This window comes from Phyllostomus discolor, chromosome 6, assembly GCF_004126475.2.
Source record: "Phyllostomus discolor isolate MPI-MPIP mPhyDis1 chromosome 6, mPhyDis1.pri.v3, whole genome shotgun sequence".
NCBI lineage: Eukaryota > Metazoa > Chordata > Mammalia > Chiroptera > Phyllostomidae > Phyllostomus > Phyllostomus discolor.
In genome coordinates, this window is record NC_040908.2 from 99,727,449 (window position 1) to 99,754,133 (window position 26,685).

Here is a 26,685-nt window from a genome sequence, read left to right on the forward strand (position 1 = left end):
TTTTAATTATTTGTATTTTAAAATAAAAACAAAGCTAAAGTAGTTCATTTAGAATGATTTGAATATGTCACATCTTTGTAATTATGTCCTGTTTGTAATATATGTTCACAGTAATACTTCAACTTTTTGAATCTACTAAAAACAATCATAGGTTGATAATGCTAAATTTTAATCTGAGCTTCATTCATGAGCAGATAAACTTCAGCTGATTTAACTGAAGAAAAGTATAAATTTCTCATTCAGTGGTTATTCAAACTAGTCTAGGAACACAATCCTATAGTTTACACACACAAAAAATAGCACTTTGTTCTGTCAATAAAGTTGATGTGTCCTAATTTACCCCAATGAAGACTATAAGTTTCTCTGTCAGAGACCATGCATTAAATGTTTTGCCCACAGAACTGAGAATTCCAGATTTTAAATCAGTAGTCAATAAATAATTTACTCTATTTTTTTCCCCATCACATCCCCTTAGCTGCTTTAGATTACTTACCTGGCATTTCTGCAGCAACCCTTTGTGCCAGTTCACTGAACCAGAATATTTAAATGTTTCTGTATAGCATTTATTTTATGCTAGCCTTGGCTTTTACAGTGTATGAGAATTCAATACAACCAGAAAGTAATTGGTGAATTGAAAATTAAAGCATTTATGTTAGATCCTCTTGCTGAATAATTTACATATAGATTTATATACAAACATGAAAGCACCATAAATGTTAAGTGGCAGTTCTTTTAACTTAGAAGTAACAGAAAATATCTAAACAGCAGCAGAAGAAATTACTAACACTGAATGTATTTGATCTCTTCTAAATAACTACTTCTAATAAACTATTTTACTCACCTTCATTTCATCTTTACCCCTCTCAATTTCTGCTAGTGATGCTAAGGTGAACTCACATACTTTATGCACAATCAAAACGCTTACACAAAAGAGATAGGGGGTTCCTTATTAGTGACTGAAGAAAACAATGTGAAAATGTTGCTTTCTTTTCTCCTGGCATTTTGCTTTTCTTTCCTGGAACTAAACAGTAGCTATCAAACAAAATTTATTCAAATATATTGTCCTACAAATTAGCTTGGGATGAATTTTTGTTACTAGAAAGAAGAATAGGCACATGTTCAATATGTAGAAATTTTTGCTCTGTACCTTTGCAGTCCTTCCTTCCTCTCTTCCTTCCTTCCTCCCTTCCTTCCTTCCCTTTTCTTTATTTCTCTTTCTTTCTTTCTTTCTTTCTTTCTTTCTTTCTTTCTTTCTTTCTTTCATGAATGGTCTGGTAATACTCAACATGTGGGGATTTAGAGCTTGGATGATGAAGAGAAAGAATAGAACAGCCTTTGATGAGCCCGTCAAGCATGAGGCTCTAAAAGCCTAAGTCACATCATGAGAAATTGCTCTTAAGGGAACTGACACATAGACATAATGGGGGACTTTGTTTCTTGTTTTATCTTAGGAATTGAAGGTAGCAGAAAGAAAGGTTATGGACACCAGATAGGGGAAACTTCCCTGTTTACAATAAAATAGTTAACTATGCAGTAGACATGTATGGAAAACATCATTGTTGGTGCTCATTGTTTTATTTTAAGTGGAGCAACTCTGTTATATGACTATAGGGTGCTCAACCTAACTCATATTAGCTTTCATGAAATTATATAAAAATATTTTAATTATATATAGTAGAAACATTTTGAACAGGGCAAGTCTACACTCAAAACATCATATTTTGCTAAATTATAGCTGTTATCATCATGGAGTTAGCAGACATTAATAGTGGATTATTTTTACCAAGTTATTGAATTTTCATCATTAACTGAGGCAACTCACTCTGATTTGAAATATCAGAAACTGAGTGGTTATTTTAATAACAAAAGTGGATAATAAAATGTGAAACAATGTTTTTAAATATGCTAAAGACTTGACAACTACTGGGGAAAGTAATAGTGTTCTAGGAAAATTTCATTTTCATTTACATGAAGGGGCTTTGAAGAAAAAAGAAAATGACTCTTCATGTAAAAAAGGAAATTCCCTAGAGAAATTCACTAAAAAGCTACAAGTTTTGAAAAATGTAAGTGAATTATTTAACAATCTATAATGCTGCCGCACATATTTTCAAATTGTTGAGATTTCTGTCTTCATTATAATCAAAGGATTATATGTTACTATACTAATAATGAAAAAATATTGTCATAGTTTCTAGCTGCTAATTTTTCAGGGACAATCGTATTTAAAAAACCGGCATATGATTTTTTAATCCTCATCCAAAGATAGGGTTTATTTATTTTAGAGAGAGAGGAAGAGAGAGAGAGAGAAACATCGATCAGTGCCAGTGTTTAGTTTGGAAGTTAGACAAGAACAGGCAGTTATTAGTTTATAAAAGAGCCTATGTTTTCTGAATACTTGAAACTTTTCATGCCATAACCCTCTTTTTTAAAGTCCTTATGAACCAAAGATAATGTATTTGTTTTATTAGAACTGAAAGAAATGATATGAAATTCCAAAAAATTAAACAAGGCAATCAGTATCCCTATTCAATAATTTCTGTGTTAAAAATATTGGATAAAATAATTCTCCAGAATCTCTTTTGGTAACATACAATTTATGATCCTACCTGCCATAGCAACAAGTATAAAATGGTGAGTCATATCTTTTGATATTGTTCACTCTGGACAGTGCTTTAAACCTGGTTTGTCAGGTGGCTATTTATGTGTTTCCCTTACTAGACTCTTATGTCTTCTAATTATGCAAGTTTGGAGAGGATTCAAGGTGGCAGTGGAGTGAGTAAAAGTTATACTTATCTTCTCCTGGGACCAACTTAGAATTACAACTAAAATATAGAACAATCAACCTGAAAAACCAGTTGAAGACTAGCAAAATAGAAATCTTAAAACAAAGGATTTGTAGAAGACACATCAAGCTTGGTAGTAAGAGTAGAGACAGGATTAGAGTTGGCTCTGTACCCATATGCAGAGGCTAAGAATCCAGAGGGACATTTCAGCTGAGAAAGTTCTCCCTGAGAGACACCAGAGCACCAGAGCTGGGAAGAGGCATCCACATAACATCTGGCTGTTAAAATCAGTGGGGATTCTGAAAGCCGGGGAGAAATGGTTGTCTGCTAGAAAGCCAGGAACACTCCTAAAGGGCTAATGCACAAAATCTCACTTGTAGAAACTCACCCTGGGCTCCAGCAAAGGGAGGACTGAGCTGACTAGTAAAGAGAGACTGGGATTTGTGACTACCAGGGTTCCTGTGCTGAGTCTTTCTCCTATATCAAACATAGATGCCATCTTTTGTGGGTGGTGCACTTCCCTCCTTAGGGCATCAGCCTGGAAGATGCACTAGCTCCACCCTCCAGACTCTCTGTTGCCCCACCCTGTGATGTTGACACCCTGTGGAGGAGTCAGCTGCCTGGGTCCGGGGTGTTCTGGAGGATGCAGGGGGTGTCAGAGACTGAGTTGTGTGGCTCTGGAATGGGGGCCATTCCCTCAGTTCCCATAAACCTGACCAGCATCACCTCCTCACAGGAGATTGACTAGCCCTACCCTACCAACTCCCAGCAACTCCTCCCTGACTAACTTGAGTTCTATGGGAGATCTGAGAAAAACCTGGTACAGACTGAGTTGAGTGGCTCTAGGATGAAGCTGTTTTTCTCTTGAACACTCAACTACTGTGGAGCCTTCCCTTCAAATGGCCAAATCTCAGTCTGTTTGAGCATGATAAACTCTTCTGTCCTCCACCTAACAACTCCTTCAGTTCCCACCCCATCACAAATATCTGTGAGCACCTGGTAGATGGCAGCTAGCCTTGAGGTACCCAGAAACTTTTGCTGAGTGGCCTCAGAGCAAGCAATGACACTGAGTTTGAATCTGTATCAATCTGGTGAACACTACTCAATCCTACTTAGTGACTTACTGAGAACCTACTTCATATAATTAGAGTACAACCAGAAGCTCTTTAAGTGACTGAGCCTAATAGGCAATGGGCAGGAGGAGGCAGGTGAAGGTGGATCTTGTAGTGCCTTGGACCCTTTGCTGACCTTCCCTTGAGTTTGTTGCTGGTGGATGACAGCCTTGGTGCACAGCATGACCCTTCCCATTCACACCAAGGCTCTAAACAGGATGCCGAGGGCCACTCTGTAACTCCAATGAGGTTGCCCAGAGCTAGTCACAGGCACCATTTGACACTGATTTGCACCAGGGTCTCTCCCATGAAGCCCCAGAACCAACACACCCAGTGGCAGGCTTCAGACAACATCAGAGGATGATCCAATTAGGTTCACACATGGCACATCCAAAGGGAGATCTCCACAGGAACCTGATCCAGCTGAGGCAAATTCTGATTTGTGTGGTGAGTACCTTCAGAGCATCTCATAGTTGGGGTTGATCTTCATAGTCAGCCAGCCTGAGGGTTGGCCCCATCCATGGGTGGACCAACAGCAATCAAGGCTCAACTACAATAAGAGGGCTCACAAAACACATGTGAGGGACATCCCTGGAGCATCCATCTCAGGTGATTGAGGAGACTCTGTCACTGGGTTTCACAGGACACCTACTACATAAGGCCACCCTACCAAGACTGCTAGACATAGCAGGACTACCTGATACACAGAAACAAACACAGAGAGACAGCCAACATGGGGAAACAAGGAAACATGCCCCAAATGAAAGAAGATGAGAAATCTCCAGAAAAAGAACTAAATTAAATGGAGAGAAGCAATTTACCAGATAAAGAGTTTAAAACAATGATTATAAGGATGCTCAAGGATAGTGAATAATAAAAAGGACATAGAAACTATTAAAAAGGAACAAAGCAGAAATCAAGAATACAATATCTAAAATGATTAATACACTAGAAGAAAAAGTAATAGATTAGATAAAGCGGAGTATTATATCAGTGATTTGAAAGACAAGGTAGAAGAAAACACCAAATCAGAGCAGCAAAAAGAAAAAGAATTTTAAAAAATGAAGATAGTTTAAGAGACCCTTAGGGCAACATAAAATGTGACAACATTCACATCATAGGCGTACCCGAATGAGAACAGAGAAAACATGGGGTTGAGAATCTATTTGAAGAAATAATAACTGAAAACTTTCCTAACCTGGTAAAAGAAAAATACCACACAAGTCCAGGAAGCACAGAGTACCAACTAGATCAATTCAAAAAGGCCTATATCAAGACATAACGTAGTTAAAATGCCTAAGTTCAAAGACAAAGAGAGAATCTTAAAAGCAGCAAGAGAAAAACAGTTAGCTAAAAGGGAACTCTCATGAGACTGTCAGCTGATTTCTCAATAGAAACATTTCAAGTCAAAAGGTATTACCTGGAAATATTCAAAGTGATGAAAAGCAAGGGTCTACAACCAAGACTACTTTATCCAGCAATACTATCATTTTAAATTGAAAGAGAAGAAAAGACCTTCCCAGACAATAAAAAGTCAAAGAAGTTCAATTGCACCAAACCAGAATTACAAGAAATGTTAAAGAGTCTTCTTTAAGAAGAAGAAGAAAGGAAAAAAGAAAAACAGAGAAAACATAGTAATTAAGAATAAAATGGTAATAAATATGTACCTATCCATCCATAATCATTTTAAATGTGGATGACTTATATGCTCCAATTAAAAGACATAGGGTACCTGAATGAATAAGAAAACCAGACCCACATATATATGCTATCTACAGGACACCCACCTCAAAAAGTAAGAAACACATAGACTAAAATAAATGGTTGGAATTATGCAAATGAAGATGAAAAAAATCTGAGGTAGCAATACTTATTATCAGACTAAATAGACTTGAGAACGAAGTTTGTAATAAGAGACAAAAAAGGACACTACCTAATAATAAAGGGATCAATTCAACAAGAAGACATAACCTTTGTAAACATTTGTGCCACCAAGATAGGAACACCTAATTATGTAAAGCAAATCTTGTTGCACCTGAAAGGAGATTTCAACAGTAATACGGTCATAGTCAGGGATTTCGATACCCCATTGACATCAATAGATAGATCTTCCAAACAGAAAATCAATAAGGAGGAGATGACCTTAAATGACACATTATATCAGAATGATTTAATTGATACCTTCAGAGTGTTTCACCCCAAAGCAGCAAGTTTGTTTTCTAGTTCCATAAGATTATCATTTTAATGAAAGTTATAATGATATTCTTATTTATTTAGAATTTGAGTTCATATTTTTGTGTAGATATATTTTTCATTTAGTTTGTTGAGTTAAAATTACTGCACTTTGTCATGTATAATGTGCACCCACGTTTTTGGCTTAAACTTTCAGGGGAAAAATATTTTGTTTTAGCTTTTAATTTGATTTTTTACTTATTTATATTTAGAAACAAAACCAATTATCATATTCCAGGGTATTATTTTGCATATGAGTTTTGTTATTGCTTTCTAGAGTTATACTTTTAATGCATAAATATAAATAAAACAAAACAAATTAAAAACAGTTATACTGATACAGAATTATTACTACCTATATATAATGTGCATCATTATGTTCCCCTCAAAAATTTGGGGGAAAAAGTCTGCATTATATATGGCAAAATCTCAAAAACTACTGATTAGTGAGAGGCCATTAAAGACTTCTATAGTATTTGTGCAGATAAATCATAAAACCTGCACCAGTTAGCTATAGTTATACCTGTAGATACTTCACATAAAAATAATAGTAAACCATTGAACTAAAAAAAAAATGCTACTGTTTTCTTACACTAATTTTAGCCATTAAATTTCTATGATCAAATAGCTTTCAGAAAATGCTGATCAGGCCTCCATAAAACAAGTGAAACTTCTAAAGTACATTTACAAGTATAGGACAAACATGACAGGAGCATTAGTTGATATGGGTCAGGCCTCACAGAAATTATTATAATAGAGACCATACAATATATCATATTTTCTTGTCATTGTCATTATGTATTATAAAAATTTGATTTATGAAGGAGTTTTATGCTTTCTTTTCTGTTTGCATCAGAAAGTCCTTATCTACCTATTAGCAAAATGTCACAAAAAGAATAGCAGGTTGAAAAAAATTGACAACAGTATTTGATGAATCAGGAAATAAAGGTCAAATGTGACTTTATGGGTCAACTTATAATTTGTAAAAAAAGCCCAAAGTTTGTTTAGGGAAACTTCTAAATGCTGCTGTATCATTAGAAGTTTTGATAATCTTTTAAGTACCTTTGAAGTACAATGATCACTATTACTAGGAGCTCTTAATGCACACATGAAACAACAACTAAATATACAAGGCTGGCGTTTTTGTGACAAGTACATGGTTGAGGTAAGAAGGATGGAGTTTTGGGGAAGCAGAATTCACTTTAAATTAGGATGAACTGGAGACATTTCAAGGACGAATAAACTTGCATGAGGTGACACAAACAATGTGACAGAAGGTATTCCTGCGTTGGCGTCAGGAGAATTAAGGGTGGAGCTACAAGATTCAATTGTTTGAGAGAATGTCAAGCCCTGTTAGACCTGAGTAGCAGGTCCAATTTAAGAGAACAAAAGGAAAAACGGGCTTTGAGGAGCCAGTAAAAGATCAAATGAAGTCAATAGATACTTGAGCATGAATTTCTGATCAGCAGAATGATGATTGATTTGGTATTTTTTCTGTTTCTTTTTTTCTCCCAAGATGTATCTCCTAACTAGAACAAAAAAGCAGATGATTGCTAATTTGATTACTCTTAAAGGCACCAAACAAACACAGAAAATAGAAAAAGAATGAATTTACTTTAATATATTAAAGCAAGAATGCTTTTAAAATATATTTTACTTTTATGTGTTAAAGTTTTTCAATACAAATAACATTTTTCCTTTGAGATAAAGACTTATTTCAGCTCATTAGATTTGAAGGTAAAACAAAGAAGCCTTCAGATTTTTTTTAAGCGATGAAAAGTGAGGCAAGGTTAGATCTTGTCAGTTTGCTAATAGTGCAATCTCTGGTCTTGATATGCCAATAACTTGATTGAATAATAAGGAACAAAAGTATATAGAAATAAATAAATGTGGTACAGAATAAAAGACATGATCGTGTGGTGGTTTCCTTTCAAATGCTTCAAAATAGATCTCTTCCCACTGACTTATATATAAGACTGTGGGGACCAAGACCTGCCAGCCGCTGTGTGGTCTCCTTTGATACTTAGAACTGCCTAAAATACCTCATTCAGTTCATTAGATGACTTCATTTCAGAAATCACGCATTTTACTGAAATCTGAAAGCAGAGAAGTCCGGAACTGGCTTTACAATGAGACAAAATGGTTTATGCAAGGAAAGCTCATAAGGAATGTGGGGGTTTCTGAATTGCTTTCGGCTTCAGCACCAGTGTTGCATGGATAGTTTGGGGTATGGCTCCCTAGATTAGAGCTCATCCAGTGAGAAACTTAAAGCAAATTCTTCTCACCATGACCATTGATTTTTAGGGTACTCTTAGGGTATAATGCTGTATTTAGACAAATCAATGAACACTTATTCACTACCTACTATATACAAGGCATGTCATCTTATGTATGAAATGCACAACAGTGTTTGCTATTGTTTCTTCACAACAGACACCTACATATACATCATGGTTGCATCATTCCTGTTCCAAAATGAAGTTGACATTGCATGGAACCACAGCCTATAAATTTCATCCAATACTGAGGAACACGCTGCAGCTGCAACTTTTATTTCCAATATTACAAGCCTACACTGGTGTTTTAGTCACAGAGAGAAAACTTTACTCCATTTCCACAGTTGGTTTTGATTTAACAAACAGGCAGTGCATTCATAATTAAGCTGTGTATGGAAAACACAAGGTACCCACTTATCTATGCACTCATTGTAAGCCTGTTAACATCTCAAATGTCTCCTGAGCTCCTTTGCCCTTTTAACCAAGAGTCAAATCACCTGTCTCCCTTGGGAAGGATGGTATGCCTGAAATAGCTGATAGTTTGCTTTTGGGCTAAATGCATCTCCTGCTGGCTGGTTTACCTATTGATTATACTTATGGCTGCTTTGCTTCAAGAATTATAATCTATCTAACCTTCTTCAGAGCTGATGCCCCTAACCATTGGGGTTTCATGGGATGGCTTTTGACTGACCTTGCATTCCTTTCAAGAAACTGTCAAAGTACCTGTATATACACAGGGGATATGGCTTCTTTCCCTAGTGTAAGTATCCTTTTAATCCCTTTATGCAACAGCTGTTTTGAAATCCATTGCATCATGCCTTTAAAACATAAAAAATAGGTTTTATCAGTTGGAACAAATTTAACAATACAAAATAATGTAGTATAAAGCTGAATTCCAGGACTTTCAGTCTAAACATAGCAGAGAGACATAATAATTTCCCTTTTTTTCCCTACATATCATATAAACACAACAAGGTTAAAAATGAAAACAAATCAACCCCACCTTCAACAAAAAACCCTTCCATTTTCACTGAATTTGAAAGGTGTTTATCATTCTCAGACTGGCCGGCAAAGAGCAGGTACAACTCACAAAAGCCATGTGGGGGAGAGTGCAGCAGAAACCTAGAGATGGGAAGTGAACAGAATGGCAGTATAATTACTCAGAAAACGCCAGTAAAAAAACACTTTTCATGAAAGCATAATGCAAAGTTAGAATTGGGGAACCCCACAATTTGCATCAAACAAGATCTGAGGATTTAGGGAGAGGTGGTAGATCAAGCAGAAGCTGCATAGGAAGAAGGTACAGAAAAGATTCACAGAGAATGGCCCAGCAGGCGGGGGACAGACTGCAGAAAGGGCAACAGAGCATGCGGTCCTTGGAGCAGCTCCTCCAAATAGCTGGGCTAGGAAATCCATCTCATTCTCTGATGAGCTTTATATACAGAGAGGTGTAAAAGAATCAATACAAAAATACTAAAGAAAACATTTGCTAGAATAATGATTCTATTAAACAGAAAATGTATACCAAACATTCTACCACAATCTAGAAAAAGTTAACAAAACAATAGCTTCAGTGAAGGAATACAAAAAATTGAAATGCAAGAACTCAAGAAAAAGATCATGAAGCAATGTTTTTTATTAAAATAAACTTGTTGAACTCAGTGTAGGAGAAAAATTTTTAAATGACAAAAGACAAGGACAATGTGTAAAATACCATTTAACTATGGAATATAGAATTAGAAAGGAAATGAAGATGAAAACAAAAAAATAGGTTTAGAAAATGTTAATCACATCAACAATAAGCAAAGAGATTCAATACTTACAGTTTCTGTAAAGACAAAAACAAAATAACTGTATTTATCAATATTAATAAGGTATCAGATATTTAATAAGAGCATTATGTTATTTTTCTGGATTTTGTATTTTTGGCATTTGTCTGACTTTACATATTTGCAATGTATTTTATCATTTTTTTCTGACTATATAAGTATTTATTTGGTACCTAATCATATAATCATAAATGTCATATCTTTTTCTAAAGGACGCAAAAGTGCATAAGATTCAGGCCCACCAACTCCTTGAACTTACTCTTATAATTACATTCCCCCACCTATTAGGAGAATATAAATACTAAGTGTACATTTTTCATTATTTCTAATAATCCTTAATCCTTTTGAAATCAATTTACAAGGAAAAAGTGGAGGTTAATAACTGTCTGATTTTACAAGATAAAATTATTTTGTCACTTTAGAATGAAATCATAAGGAAAATGCCAGATTTTCTGGGAATTTTTATTTTTCTCTCACTGATACATATAATTACAAATATTTATTGAATGGCTGCTATGTGATAATAGCTTTAAACAAAGCAATGTGAAAGAAAAGAGAAACCAAACCAGCCATACCCCTGAACCTTATGCAACTAATATTCAGGTAGGAGGGTGGAATCAAAAGAAAGATTACACAGTAAATATTTAACCAGGATACACTCCAGTAAGGATAAACTAGTTTATACGTACATGCAAATTGGTAAAGTATAACTAGCTTCTGTCCCAAGGGTACTGCCTCTTCCTTCTCTGTCTCTCCACTATCCAGAAGCTAGCTGCTGCATTAACATCAAGTGTGGAATTGGGGTCTCCAGAACTCAGGCCCAGTTCTGCCCACTTCTAATTGCAAATGTCAGTGCAAATACCACCCAGTCCTCTCAAAATTCTAACTCCTAGGCTTTGTCATAGATCCAAGGGCGGCAAACAAAGATCGATATTCCATTTCTGGTTTCCTACCTTGCTCCAAGGAATGGTGGAGGAGGTTATTGCAGCAGCAGGCTGGTGTCTATCAGCCTAAAAGCTAGCGCTCCTCCACTCATTTACTTACACCCAGGCTAGTGTAGTAGGGGCACAGCAAAAAAAAAAAAAAAAAACCTCTGTCACTGGTGAGGGCACTGGAACCCCAATGGCCAAAAGTCAGAGTTCATGTAATCTAAATATCTGTGGGCAGTCATTGATAGCCAACACTCTCACCACTCCCTTTACTGCAGGAAAACTACTAGTGACCCAGAGAGCAGGGGTCTTGTGCTAATGGAAGCAACTAAGGATCTAGTAAGCACTTCAGGATCTGTGCGCATTGAGAGAGTTCCCTAGGGTTTGAGTTAGAGGAGATTAGAATTGGGGATGCTGAGAAGTCCCTCTCTTCTCCATCTCTATTAATTTCTACCTTTTAATGCAACAAATTTGTTAAAACCTACCAAATGCCTGCCTTCATTGCAACTAACAAATAAATTTGTAAATGTAAATGAGAGCTAACTTCCACACTGCTCTACCTCACATATCTGGCCTGAAGGGTTAGGCTGATGTTCCCAGAAATTATTCTTTTTTCACTTAATCAATAATATAGATATTAAATATATATTTTTAAACATTTATATAATATCATATGGACTAAAAATGAATTAAATATATTTGCTGTTAACTTGGCAGTAGGTCAGATAATTTGGTACCATGCATACTATTGTTGATATAAAGAGAAATTCTCTTTTGATGATATTTTCAACTAATAACTATCATTTTAGTGAAATTGTCATTCAAACAGCTCTACATGATTCCTTCTGTCAACTAATGACTTAGAAAGGAACTTTCCTTAGTGCATTACAGCTGGTTTAAACAAAAGATCACACATATGCTTTGTAGAAATAATTCAAGCATGGTTAGAATAATCCAATGAACAATTTGTACTGCAAATGATCAGTTAATAAATGGCAGTTTAGAAACACACATATATACACATATATATCTATTAGTTTATTTAGAGAATGAGGGATATAGTTGAATATTTTATTCACATGTTATATATTACTGCTTTGTATTACTGTCAACATTGTTACATAATTAGAGTATCACCCCAGTAATGAAACTGATAAGTATATATTACAAGGTTGGGATTCTATTCTAGAGGGGAGGAGTATAGTTTTATGATCATGTAGTAGAGTAGTCTTTCTCTTATTGAGGTGGTCTGTGAGGGTTTTTGAGCAGTGGTAAGTCAAGTACAAGGTAAAGATGAGTAAACATAAGAGCATTCCAGATTTAAGAAAGGCATGCAAAAGGTAGTCTGAAAGGAGCCAATTATGTTCAGAGCCCCTGAAAGAAGTCTAGGGTGCTGGAGTGAAGAGAAGAAAGGAGTGGTATGTGTTGAATCTTGCAAGTAGTTGGAGGCCATACCTCATAGACTGACACAGGCCACAGTGGTGAATATTTTCTATATTAATGTAGAAGCCATTAAAGGGATTTTACGAGTTTGGCGATTTGAATATTTTGAATTTTGTAGATTTTTCTCTGGCTGTGGTGTGGACAACAAACTAGAGGGAGACAAGTGGCAATATAAGAAGACCAGATACCAGGAATTTTTAGTGGTCCAGACAAAAGAGGATAATAGCTAAGAGTGGACCACTATTGTCACAATAATGAGAAGAAAACTTTATAGGATTTGTAAATTTGTTGGATATGGAGGGAGAGAGAAAAAGAGATGGGCAGTAAAATTCAAATTCAGCTTTAACTTTGTTAAATTGAGCTACTGATACTAGTCACATAATAATTCCATTTTCTCCTCCTCTGATGGTATAGAAGAAAAAATGCATCCCTTGAAACAGGGTCCCCAACCTCTAGGCTACAGACATCTGTTCCTATAAGGAGCCAAGCCGCACAGGAGGTGAGTTTGAATGTAATGCTCTTGAATCATCCCAAAACCATCACTCCCCCACCCCAACCATGGTCTTTGTTCAGAAAAATTGTCTTCCACAAAACTGGTCCCTGGTGCCAAAATGGCTGGGGACTGCAACCTTAAAATATTATTGCCAAAATCTACTCTGGATCATATTATAATCAGATGGTAAAGAGGGACTTCTCAGCATCTCCAAATCTAATCTCCTCTAAATCATACCCTAGGGAACTCTGTCAATGTGCACAGATCCTGAAGCGCTTACTAGATCTTTCGCTGTTTCCATTAGCACAAAACCTCTGCTTTGCTGGTCACTCTCAGATCATGTGAAAGATGGTATTCTATAGAAACTATAGCAGTTATCCTGCAGTTAAACTCATTGAGTGTGGCATGCATTTTAGAAACTTCTTTAATTCACTGAAATAATGTATCATTCTTATATATTTTTCTTATTTAATAACTTTTTCTTTCTTTTTTTTCTTTACAATACAAAAGAAAAATCAGTTAGATGGATGCTAATTAGGACAGTTTTAATATACTTGTGTGTTAGTAGTTTCTCAGCTTGTTAACTTTTCAAAAATAGTAGTATTAGCCACATTCTAAACTGTTATAGATCAGATGGTTTGTGGGAAACAGGAGGAGGGGAGAGAGAGAGAGAAGGAAAGAAAGAAAATGAGAGATTGAGAGAATCTAAATGAATTATTTTATTGGTAAGAATTTAATGAGGGTGATTCTCTATAATGTCTCAGCCTCAGAAGCTAGGTATGACACATATTAATGTATTCTTTGTATTTTGGGGACATTATTTGAATAGGTATAACAGACTATCGGTGTTCAAGTCAAAAGCAATCTTTTTACTGAAATTGGTAACCAATTAGTCTTATATACCAATGTTCCTTTTAGTAAATATTTAGGAATTTAAAAATCTGTAACAATTAATGTTTAAATATTACTTATCCTATAACAGCTAAAAATACAACACCCTGTGTGGGAGATGTTAAGATTCATGAGTTACATTCTCTACTCTGAGGAATCTTAAAAATAAAGAAAGACCAATTGGTAAATAACTAAAACTCAATCAAATATTAAATGTACAGAGTGGCATGTAACTTGAAAAATATAGTACCAATTCAATCTTTTGCTTCCAGGAAAATGCAGCAAGCAGGACCTCACAATTTAGGGACACTTTCTTTCCCTCCCATATGGAAGGAGAAGAAAAGAAGAACTATAAGATATGACACTAATAGCTACTGTGTTCTAAGCTTTGGAATAATTGCTTTTTATCTGATATCATTAATACCCATAGAAACTCTTTCGAGAAGATATTATTATAAATGATGTTCTACAGATGAGAAAAGTAAGAGTGAAAGAAGAACTAGTCAATAGAAATATAAAATAAACCATGAAAACAAGACATATATGTAATTTTAAATTTTCTAGTAGTCACATTTTATAAAAGTAAAAAGAAGCAATGTAAATTGTAAAACATATAATAAAATTAAATATGTGCAATCCAAAATACCATCATTTCAACATATAATTAGTTCAATATTTTATGTTGTTTATATGATCCTTAAAATCCAGCATTTGTTTTACACTTATAGAATCAAAATACCAGCCACATTTCAAGTGCTCAGTAGCCATATATGGCTAATGGCTACTCCAGCTCAGACTTAAGATTTTAAATAAGTTGTCCAAAGTTTGGTTACTAAAAGAGAGTAAAACTGAAATCCAAATCTCGGTGGTCTAACCCCAGACCCTATTCTGTGCTTCATCGGAATATATGATCTTAGATTCACCCATCTAACTTGAAATGGTCTTATTAATAAAGGATTTTCAAAAACATTCAAAGAATTATATGCATCCTTATTCACACAAGAAAAAATATGGTCTTAAAGAGGTTAAATAAAATAATGAAGGATTCACAATTAATTCATAATTCAGTAGCTATTGAACCCACAAATGTCCAGTTTCAAATCTTACGTTTCCACCACATCACAACCAGACAACCAGGTTCCCTAAAGAAGGAATTCAAAGCTAATCAGGCTCCTACTGGATGTAAAAGATGATAACATAAAAAAAGCAGGATGTTCTTATGATCCAGAACTCCTCTATTATTTGTTAAAATTGTTTATGCCTTTTCAGTCTCTTTAAACAGAAAACATAATCGCTACTACCACTACAAACACCACTACAACAAAACATTCAATTAATAGCTTTTTGCTTGTAGGGCTCATGCTTTCCTCGGTTTTCTATTGACAAGCAGCTATAAGATGTGTAACTAATCACCTAAGAACACGTGCAGTATTTAGATTAACATGTGTGTTAGGAATACATTACCCCGGGTACGATGCTGCTGTGATGGCACGGCCTTCTGGGAAATACCAGAGGTAGTCTCAGGCGGCAAGGCAGTGGGAGGCTACCTTAATGTTTTATCATTAATAGCCTAGAAAATTTTCTGTTATGGTGTCTTGGGTTTTAAATTAAATGTCAAATATAATTTGCCACTGGAAATGTGAAGTGTGGAACTGCCTTTAGAAATTCTGAGAACTCGGTTCTCTAATTGGTGGCTGCCTAATACTCAGTAAAAACAGTTAGAGACCATTATTTAGGGAATTGTCACACCAGTTTGCCCTAGTCGTGTGTGGATTTTTACCTTTTACACTTGGAATCTGTAATAAATTCTTGAAACAGTATTAAAATGTACAGAGTTCAATGTCATATTAAGTAACGGACGTGATGAGCTTTTCCCTTTGGAATCACGTCACCATTTATGTCCTTATCTCTCTGACATTTAGTCTATAACGTCGGGAAATCTGTGAAAGAAACTGAGCATCACATATTCCATATGTAGTAGTTTATTTATGTTTATTTCCTGCTGACAAGGGTCTGTATTAATAGGAAAAATAATAATAAAATTTCCAATCCACTTTAACGTGTTAGCATTATATCTTTCTAAAATAGCTGTGTATTAGTACTAATTATGAGGTAGGTTTAAGTCTAAAAATGCATGCTTAAATATGAAGGCATCATTTTTACATCCCATTTTAATTAGAAACTTAAAAAACCACATGCAATTAAATGTGCCCATAGAATAATAAATATAGTCCTATAATACTAGTCAATGTGTAGCACTATTGATATTCTTTAGTGTGGCAGTTTTAAAAACATATTGGAGCGAGTCTAGTGGAAAACAGCTAAGAACAAACTGAACAGCATTGAAACCACCTCACTGTTTTGGAACAGTGAGCACCACCCTCCGAACCTGCAGCTGCAGCTCTTTAGCGTTATAGTCACGTTGTAGAGTTAACTGCTTGCTGATCTTGTTGTATCCCTTGTTTCCAAGAACAATTAATCTTGCTCTGAAAGTATATGGCTTCAGAATAAAACTAATTTAACTTCAGAAACTTACAGTTGCAAAAATAACTTGTAAAGGAAATATTAATGTGGCTATTTTTTTCCTAATGCCAAGGGAGTGATTTATTTTACTTTCAGAAATATACTGTTTGGCAAGTCTCCTCCATGGAGCAGGTAAGCCCAGGTTAACTCGAAAGAATACTTTTAGGATGTCCTGTGGGCCAAGGTAAAGGCCACATGTACTAGGGCACAGTTGCCAGGCAGCAAACTTAACTGATAGGATGTTAGGATGTGGTATACAGCCAGGAATCACTATCCTTTTTCCTTCGAACCCCAGCTAGGAATCATTCCCTTCTTTTACCTTTAACCCCAATTTTCTGAATATGATAAAGACACACTCTCAAGCGTGCTTTACTTTCAAAATGTGTCACATACATAGTTTTGTTTAATTCTGTCTGCAGCCTTACAAGGTAGCTATTATAATGCCACCTTGGATGTGAAAAGTGTTTTAAAAATATGTCCAGTACTAGAGTAAAACAGCATTATGATATATTTTAAATTTATTCATCGATAACTTGAACTTCAGTATCTGGTCTAGTCTAAATGATCATATATTCTAAACTGATGAGTTTGAAATTAAGTTTTATCACAATGTTATAGTTCATTGCAAAGTGAAACAATTTTATGTTGCTAATTAATATGTAAATTCTTTCCAGACTGTTTATGACATATCTTTCATTTATATGAGGAAGCTAAGTGTCAAAGTGGTTAAAAGTTTTAAATGATATCACACAACTAACTGAGATTTACAACTCATGTCTGTCTTTTCAAAATCTTACGTTCTTTCCATAATATCACAAACACCTCCCTTACTATAGTCACTTTAGCAAAAGTTTAAAAAATTTCTAAACTCTCATGGAAAGTATAAATAACACTAAAGGATCTGCACCACACATTTCTATCATTCGACTCACTTACAGCCCTACTTTCTAATCTTTAATTGAACTTATTAATTCAGAAGTTTGGTTCAATGATCTCACTTTTATAATATATTTTAAATTTTCAATTTTTTAAAAATTTTGTACAAGTGTCTAAGCAATTACACAGTTTTCTTTTTAACAAGCAGGAGAATTTGTCTCAGTTGCAGACACTTCACATTTTTTTTCAATTCATCTGAGAAAAAGTGAACGAGTTGCAGAAATATTCTCCTTCTCATCATGCTTTGCCCTTGGACAAAGTATCTTGCTTTGGTGGTTGTTGAGGAAAACAAATGTACAATATGATAAATGCTCAAGTGCTCAAGGAGGAATAAATGAAAATTTAGGGGGTGTATGAGAGGTATATAAATCTGAACAAGAACACATACTGATCTTGTATATAGTTGCAACAACAAACAAAAGCCTTAAAGAATGTGAAAAAACATTAATGAAAACAAAAGGAGAAATATAATAATTCACATTTGTATTTGAGGATTTGATGGTCATCAAAGATATCAACAACATGCTCAATTAACCACATTGACACTTTCAAAAACTTCAAACACCAGCAGCAGATTATATACTCTTTTCAACTGCTCATGAAACATTCATCAAGATGGACAATATCATGGGTCATAAAAACAAACCTCAAATTTAAATAATTTAAATGATACAAAGAACTTGTCTGATGACAGTGGAGACAAACTAGAAATCAGTACAGTCAACAGAAAAATATTCAAACACTTGGATATCAATCAACACACTTCTAAACAATCATGCATCAAAGAAGTCTAAAGAAAATAAAAAATACATAAATGCAACACCATTTGTTGAAGAGGCTATTTTAATTCCCTTTTATGTTGCTGCTCCCTTTGTCAAATATTAATTGACTGTAGAGGCTTGGGTTTATTTCTGAGCTCTCTGTTCTGTTCCATTGGTCCATGTGCCTGTTTTTATGCCAGTCGCAGGCTGTTTTGATTACAGTGGCCTTGTAGTATAGTTTAGTGTCAGGTATTGTGATCCCTCCTACTTTACTCTTCTTTCTCAAAATTGCAGCAGCTATTCAGGGTCGTTTATGGTTCTATACAAATTTTTGAAGTGTTTGTTCTATGTCTGTGAAATAAGCCATTGGTACTTTAATAGGTATTGCATTGAATGTGTAAATTGCTTTTGGTAGTATGGACATTTTGGTAATTCTTCCAATCCATGAACACGGTATATGTTTCCATTTGTTTGTGTCTTCCTTGATTTCTTTCTTCAGTGTTGTGTAGTTTTCTGAATACAGGTCTTTTACCTCTTTGGTTAGGTTTATTCCTACGTATTTTATTTTTCTTTTTGCTATTTCAAGTGGGATTTTTTCTTGATTTCTGCTTCTGCTGTTTCATTGTTGGTGTACAGAAATGCCTTTGATTTCTGGATATTGATTTGGTATCCCGCTGTTTTGCCAAATTCATTTATTAGGTCAAGCAGTTTTTTGGTGGAGTCTATAGGATTTTCTATGTACACTATCATGCCATCTGCAAACAGTGACAGTTTTGTATTCTCCTTTCTGATTTGGATGCCCTTTATTTCTTTTTCTTGTCTGATCGCTGTGGCTAAAACTTCCAGTACTATATTGAATAGAAGTGGTGGAAGTGGACAGCCTTGTCTTGTTCCTGGTCTTAGTGGAAAAGATTTTAATTTTTGCCCATTGAGTGTGATGTTGGCTGCAGGTCGTACAAAAAAATGAAACTCGAGCACCAACTTATACCTTATACAAAAATAAATTCAAGGTGGATAAAAGACTTAAATATAAAACGTGACACCATTAAAGTCCTAGAGGAGAACGTAGGTAGGAAAATCTCAGATATTTCACGCAGAAACTTTTTTACTGACATGTCTCCTAGAGCAAGGGACATACAGGAAAGAATAAACAAATGGAACCTCATCAAAATTAAAAGCTTTTGCACAGCTAAAGAAAACAGTATCAAAATAAAAAGAGAACCAACTGTATGGGAAAACATATTTGCCAATGATACCTCAGACAAAGGTTTAATCTCCAAAATATATAAAGAACTTACATGACTCCACTCTAAGAACACCAAGCAACCCAATTAAAAAATGGGCAAAGGATTTGAACAGACACTTCTCCAAGGAGGACATAAAGAAAATCAAAAGACACATGAAACCATGTTCAATATTGCTAGCTATCAGAGAGATGCAAATTAAAACCACAATGAGATACCACTTCACACCAGTCAGAATGGCCATCATAAACAAAGCAACAAACGACAAGTGTGGAGAGGTTGTGGAGAAAAGGGGACCCTAGTGCACTGTTGGGACTGCAGACTGGTACAACCACTATGGAAAGCAGTATGGAACTTCCTCAAAAAACTAAAAATGGATCTGCCTTTGACCCTGCAATTCCACTGCTGGAACTCTATCCTAAGAACGCTAAAACACCAATCCAAAAGAACCTATGCACCCCGATGTTCATAGCAGCACAATTTACAATAGCTAGGTGCTGGAAGCAACCTAGATGCCCATCAGTAAATGAATGGATTAAAAAACTATGGTACATTTACACAACGGAATTCTATGCAGCAGAAAGAAAGAAAGAGCTCCTACCCTTTGCAACAGCATGGATGGAGCTGGAAAACATTATGCTAAGTGAAACAAGCCAGGCAGTGAAAGACTAATACCATATGATCTCACCTTTAACAGGAACCTAAACAACAAAACAAAGAAACAAGCAAAATATAACCAAAGACACTGAAATAGGGGACAGACTGGCATTGACCAGACTGACACTGACATTGACCAGAGTGGAGAGAAGAGGGAATTTCAGGGGAGAATGGGAAGGGTTTACAGGAACAAATTTAAATTACAAATGGACAAAATCTAGGGGGAGGATGGTAATGGGAGGGAAGTGGGGCAGGTTGGGTGGGTAGGCTGGAATGGGAGTAAAAGGGAGAAAACTGTACTTGAACAATGATTAAAATAAAATTTAAAAAAATACATAAATGCAGTGCTGAGAGAGAAATATATGGCCATGAATACCTATATGAAAACAGAGAAAATGCCTAAGTTTTTATGTCAAGAATCTATAACATTAAGAGAGAATTGTGCCTAAAACAAATAGAATGCAATAATAAAAATAAGATAATAAATTAATAAAATTAAAATAGGATTACAGTAGAAATGTATCAAATAAACAAAAGGATTTCTAAATAAATAAATACACACATATATAAAATTAATAAATCTCCAGCAAGACTGACAAAGAAACAAAAGAGGACAACGAAAATCTCTAATATCAGGAACAAAATAGTGGATATCATATCAAATCTGGCATCAATTACAAAATTAATAAAAGAATTATATGAACAACTTTATATTATGAATTAGACATGAAAAATTTTCTCAAAAACTACCAAAACACAACAACACAAATGAAACAGACAACTGTAATAGTCATACAAATATTAAAGATATTGAATTTTTAATTAAAAGTTCCCCCAAACTAAATCTTCAGGTCAAGAATGTTATACTGTAAAATTTTACCAAACATTTACAGAATCATTACCCACTTTACACAATCTTTTCCAGAAAATAGAAAATGAAGGAAAACTTCTCAACTTTTAGGTGAGATCAGTATTGCCTTGATCCCAGATCAGACAAAAAAAATTAAGATCCAGACCAATGTCTTTCATAAAAATGCAAGAATTTGCCCTGGCTGGTATAGCTCAGTGGATTGAGCACAGGCTGCAAACCAAAGTGTCGCAGGTTAAATTCCCAGTGAGGGCACATGCCTAGGTTGCAGGCCATAACCCCCAGCAACTGGACATTGATTTTCTCTCTCTCTCTCTCTTTCTCTCTCTCTCTCTCTCTTTCTCTCTCTCTCTCTCTCTCCCCCCCCTTCCCTCTCTAAAAATAAATAAATAAATAATCTTTAAAAAATGCAAAAATTTCTCAATAAAATGTTATCAAGTTGAATTGAACAATGTTCAAAAACACAACATAATTTCTATCACAGCCCTCTCAAGCTCATGTATTTAGACATAGACAGGCTTGCTCCAAATTCATATAGAAAGACACAAAAGCTAGAATAGCTAAAACAACTTTGAAAATGAATATAGTGAAAATAATCAATAGTCAATAATCAAATAATCAATTAAGCCTCAATAGTAAGGCTTAATATACAACTACAATATTGAAAGCATTTTGATATTGGCAGAGTGATAGGCACAAAGATCAATAGAATGTAAACAGAATATAGAAATAGACCCAAAAATATGCCCTACTGATTTTTGACAGAGATTCAAAACCAATTCAAAGGAAAGATAATCATTCCAACAAATGGTGCTGGAGAAATTGAAACTCTTCTGGGACTTATGTCTAGGTGAAAAGTCTTTAGCTTTGACATCTAGAGCACTATCAAAAAAAGAAAAGAATATATATAAATTATATCTATCAATATGGCTTTCTTTTATACAATAGTCTGTGAAAGGGATGAAATGGCAACTAACATATTGGGAAAAATATTTGCAGAAAATATATCTGATAAAAAAATGTATCCAGCCATATAAAGAAATATAAAAGTCTAACAGTAAAAATATAAATAAACCAATTAGAAAATTGTAAAACACAAACAAAGATATTTTACAGAAGAGGATATATAGCTGGAAAGTAAGCACATAAAAAGATGTTTGAGGAGAGTCCTGGCTAAGATGGAGGTGTAGGTAGATGCATTTCACCTCCTGGCACAACCAAGAGAAGGACAACAACAAATTTAAAAACAAAAACTAATCTGAACTGTCAGGAAATTGAACTGTATGGAAGTCTGACAACCAAGGAGTTAAAGAAGGAACATTCATCCAGACCGGTAGGAGGAGCAGAGGTGTGCATCTGGGGTGGCGAGGACATGCAGCAAGGTGGCAGCTGGTGGACCAGGTTGTCCCACATTTGTGTGTGGATAAACTGAGAGGAACAACTGGGGAGTAAGACAGGCTGCAACCCAGAGTTCCAGTGTGGGGAAAATAAAACCTCAAAATTTCTGGCTGTAAAACCTGTGGGGGTTGTGGCTGCAGAGAAACTATCAGTCTATTGAAAGTGGGATAAGAGCTGAACAAGTGACATTGCTCCCTCTTGAACCCCTACCCCACATTCAGTGCCATGACACAGCAAACTGTGTTGCCCTGCCCTGGTGAATACCTAAGGGTCTGCCCCTTACGATGTAACAGGTGCACTGAGACAAAGAAATGTGGCCCAAATGAAAGAACAGATCAAAACTCCAGAAAAAGAACTAAGTGGTGAGGAGATAGATAACCTATCAGATTCAGAGTTCAAAACACTGGTAATAAGGAAACTCACAGAAATTCTTTTGTGGCTGAGTACAGAGTACAGTCACAAAATAAAGGAAAATGTGAAGGCTATACAAAGTGAAATAAAGCAAAATATACAGAGAACCAACAGTGAAGGGAAGGAAACCAGGTCTCAAATCAATGATTTCAGACAAAAGGAAAAAATAAACATCTAACCAGAACAAAATGAAGAAATAAGAATTCAAAAAAATTTGAATTTTTTCAAATTTTTGAAAGGAGAGGCTTAGCAATCTTTGGAACAACTTTAAATATTCCAACACCTAAACCATAGGGGTGTCAGAGAGAGAAGAGGAAGAGCAAGAAATTGAAAACTTATTTGAATAGATAATGAAGGAAAATCCCCAATCTGCTGAAGGAAATAGACATACAAGTCCAGGAAGTCAAGAGAGTCCCAAGCAAGTTGGACCCAAAGAGGACCATGCCAAGACATATCATAATGACATCTCCCGAGATTAAAGATAAGGAGAGAATCTTAAAAGCAGCAAAAGAAAAGGAGACAGTTACCTACAAAGGAGATCCCACAAGACTATTAGCTGATTTCTCAAAAGAAATCTTGCAGTCAAGAAGGGGCTGGAAAGAAGCATTCAACGTCATGAAAACCAAAGAACTACATCAAAGTATACTCTGTCCAGCAAAGCTATCATTTAGAATGGAAGCACAGATAAAGTGCTTTCCAGATAAGGTCAAGTTAAAGGAGTTCATCATCACCAAGCCCTTATTACATGAAATGTTAAAGGGACTTATTTAGGAAAAAGAAGCAGGTCAATCAAAATTATGAACAGTAAAATGATAACAAATTCACAACTATCAACAACTGAACCTAAACAAAATCAAAAACAAAATAAGCAAACAACTAGAATGGGAACAGAAATGGAAATCACATTGAGGGTTATCAGCAGGGAGAGGGAAAGGGGAGAATGGGGGAAATAAAAAGCATAACTGGTAGGTACAAAATAGATGGGGGAGGTTAAGCATAGTATAGGAAATCAAGAAGCCAAAGAACTTATATGTACAAACATAGACATGAACCAAAGGCAGGGAATGCTAGGGGAAAAGGGGTTACTTGGTGGAGGAGGATAAAGGGAAGAAAAAATAATGGGATAACCATAATAGCATAATCATTAAAATATACTTTAAAAAAGATGTTTGACATCATCATCAATTAAAGAAATGAAAATCAAAACCACAATGAGATATAACTACACAACAATCAGAACAGTCAAAAAAAAAAAAAAAGAAAGAAAAAGAAAACAAAAGAAAAAGAAAAAGAAAGCACCAGAAGTTGGTAAGGATGCAGAAAAATGAATCATTTTTGGAGAAAGTATAAAATGGTATGACTGTTCTAGAAAGTTAGTTTTTTTAATTAAAAATGGATTTACCAGATCACTCAGCAATTGTACTCTTACACATTTGTCCCAGAGAAATTGAAAAGCTGTGCTCTCTGAAAAACCTGTGCAAAAATGTTTATAGTATTTTTGTTTTCAATATCCAAAAAGCTGGAAAACCCCACATGTTCTTCAATAGATAAATAGTTAAACAAATTATGACAAATTCATACCATTACACCTTTGATAAAAACAAAATACAGTCGCTCCTTGCTTAATGCTTAAAGAAACCTATGTGGTATAGTTTGCTACATAGCTCATCTGCATTGTGTAGTCTAATGCTAGTAAGCTACCAGCCTGCAGGATGTTACTGTAAAAAAACAACACAAAATTAAATCAAGCACAAGATAAAATTATGCAATTAAGATACGAGGTAACCCAAGATATATATGGCTATTGCCAGAATTACACAGCACACTGTTTTACAGCAAACTTTTATTTATAACTAGAAAGAGTATATTCTAAAATAATGATAAAATTATAATATAGTAAACCCATAAACCAGTAACATAGTTGTTTTATTGTCATTTTCAAGTATTATATAGTGTAGTGATTTTCAACCACTGTGCTGCAAGAATTTTTAAAACATGCAATACCTGACTATTTAGTCAGGGGCCCTGACTTCTTTTCCTTTAGACTGTCAAGTAAAAAATATGACAACAACCAATACAATGATAGCTTTCTGATATTTATGAATTTTTTGTCAGATCATCAAAAAATATAAAATATTTTTATTTTAAAAATATTTTTAAATATTTTAAAATATACTTAAAATTTTATTATTAAATAATAGATTTAAAGTATTAAATATATTATTAATAAATTTAAATAATATTAAAATATATTTAAATATATTTAAACTATTTTTGGTTTATATTTAAAAAATATAAAATATTTTTGAGGGTCACCAAATTTTAATAATTAGTTTATGTGTGCCATGAGATGAAAATGTTTGAAAATTACTGCTGTACTATAAATAATTGTGTGTGTTATACTTTTATACTGTGTTATACTTTTATACAACTGGCAACACAGTAGGTTCTTTATACCAGCATCACTACAAACACGTGAGTAATGCATTGACTTACAGCATTAAGGAAGCTACAAGGTCAATAGGAGATAAATTTTCAGCTCCATTATAATCAATCTTTTGGAACCACCATTGTATATATAGTCCATTGTTGACCCAAACATTATAATGTGGTGCATGTCTCTATTGGTTTCTGGGGATTAGGCTTCAGACAGAGAGAGATGGTAGAGAAGGCTATAAAAGGGAACATCAGGAAGCTTGGTAGTGATGCAACACCTCTGCCTCCTGATTAGGGTAGGAGTTACATGAAGACTACGCATGGAATAAAATTGCATAGCACTAAACACATGCATGTGTATACAGATTCACACATATGAGTGCATGCAAAGTAATGAAATCTGAATAAATTATATGTATATCGATACGAGGTTCATGGTTTTTATACTGTTTTTCAGTTATATAAGATGTTAACATTGGGGGAAGAAAGGTGGAAGCTGCCTTGGACCTTTTTTTACTTTTATTTCCTACTATCTCCCTGTGAATCTATAGTTATTATATTTTGCTGTGTATAATGCGCACACATGTTTTTGGACCAAACTTTCAGGGAAAAAAATCTTAGTTTTAATTTTTTAATTCAATGTTTTATTTATTTATATTTAGATGCTTGTTTTCTGTATTATTGTATTTTGCATATGGATATCATTATTGCTGTGTAGAGTTGCACTTTTAACACATAAGCATAAATGAAAGAATTAAAAATACATAGATAAAGAATTAGTACTACCCATGTATAATGTGCATCTTTAAATTCCCCTAAAAAATTTGGGCAAAAGAGTATATTCTATACATGGCAAAATATGGTATTTTAAAATAGTGTAGAAAAATTATTTATAATATATAATATGCTGCTTACTTTAGGTTATGAAATAGAACAATCTACTTTATTTTTTCCTTCACTAATTTCTTGATTTCACTTATTTGAAAAATTAATTTATGGATGTCATCATCAACAATAAAGTGATATTTTGCTGGCAAGTTGAAATATATAAAAATATGTAAATTATTATTAAACATGAATATGAAAAGTTCTTGATTAATGCACTGCAAGGATGTGGAATAGCCTAGAGTAACTATACATGTCATATAGGAACTAAGTTTAGCAACTTAATGCTTTGAAAAGGAAACTATTACGTGACATATGTTACACTTTCCAGTTCTCTCAGTTATCAGATTATGATAAGTCAATTGTATTCATTTTACTGAAACTGAAGTTGCGCTGGGCTCTTGAGATTCCTGGCCAAGTGCTGTCCTAGATGGTCTCTGAGACTCTTAGTCCTGGTGGGTTCTAAGCACTTTAAAAAATTCTCACTTGAATTATTTGGTGTTGAGGAATATGATTCATTGAAGTACATCTTGCCTTTCATAATTTATCTATATTCGCAATTCTGTGTACTAGAATTT

At 34.6% G+C, this 26,685-nt stretch overlaps 1 protein-coding gene and 1 long non-coding RNA gene across 2 annotated transcripts in view; one reads left to right on the forward strand and one right to left on the reverse strand.

The window, feature by feature from the left end:
• CNTN5 (contactin 5) overlaps nucleotides 1-26,685 on the forward strand; it is a 1,221,314-nt gene that overhangs the window by 484,653 nt on the left and 709,976 nt on the right. The window lies entirely within an intron of this gene.
• Nucleotides 25,197-26,685, reverse strand: part of LOC118501225 — a 394,674-nt gene continuing 393,185 nt past the window's right edge. The window contains exon 4 of the long non-coding RNA XR_004903840.1: nucleotides 25,197-25,277. This is a non-coding gene — a long non-coding RNA (uncharacterized LOC118501225). The remainder of the gene's footprint in view (nucleotides 25,278-26,685) is intronic.